This window comes from Porites lutea, chromosome 8 (genome assembly GCF_958299795.1).
Source record: "Porites lutea chromosome 8, jaPorLute2.1, whole genome shotgun sequence".
In the NCBI taxonomy this organism is placed as follows: Eukaryota; Metazoa; Cnidaria; class Anthozoa; order Scleractinia; family Poritidae; genus Porites; species Porites lutea.
The window spans coordinates 3,077,829-3,078,414 of record NC_133208.1 but is presented as its reverse complement, the minus strand read 5'-3'; the positions used below and the strand labels follow the sequence as shown (position 1 = coordinate 3,078,414).

Genomic DNA, 586 nt, shown 5'->3' with positions numbered 1-586 from the left:
CTTGTTTCCATTTGTCTTTTCTACCGAGCTGGCCAAAGGTGAAGGTGCTGCAGTTGCCATGCTAGTAAAAAGATAGACAGCATCAGCAACAGTACAATAATTTTATTCTGTTAGTTGCAAAAATAAAAAAATCGGGCATAGTGTGACATTTCCTATCCGAACAAGTGGCATATAGAGTGAAGGACACCTGTTAACATGACCTCAAGTCATCACTGCAGGGTTGTGATCCCTATTTCATGCTGATGAGCCCAAACGAAGGCGAGCCAAATGTGAATGGCTGCCATTGCCTGGGTGATATGGCTGTGTGTATGCGTATTGGTAAGATACTGGCAAGGCCATAGGTTGAGGCCTGAGTATATCTATCACTTGCCCTTAAGGTTGTTCTAATAAAATTTTACCCCCCCCCCCCCTCCCTCCCCCCATGACCTCCTTTAGGTCAGGTCTGAGACATGGTAAAGAAAACCACATCTCGTGGTCTAAAAAGATTAAGGTTCTGTTTTACAAGACATGACCCACAATCCCACCCAGATTTTTCTAGAGATAGTCCCTCTCCCCCACTTCCAAGGCAAAATGAAACAAAGTTAAC

The 586-nt window shown here is 44.2% G+C and overlaps 1 pseudogene; it reads right to left on the bottom strand.

The window, feature by feature from the left end:
• The window catches only part of LOC140946526 (uncharacterized), a 1,534-nt pseudogene extending 1,474 nt beyond the window's left edge, over positions 1–60 (bottom strand).
• Between the last annotated feature and the right edge of the window lie 526 nt (positions 61–586).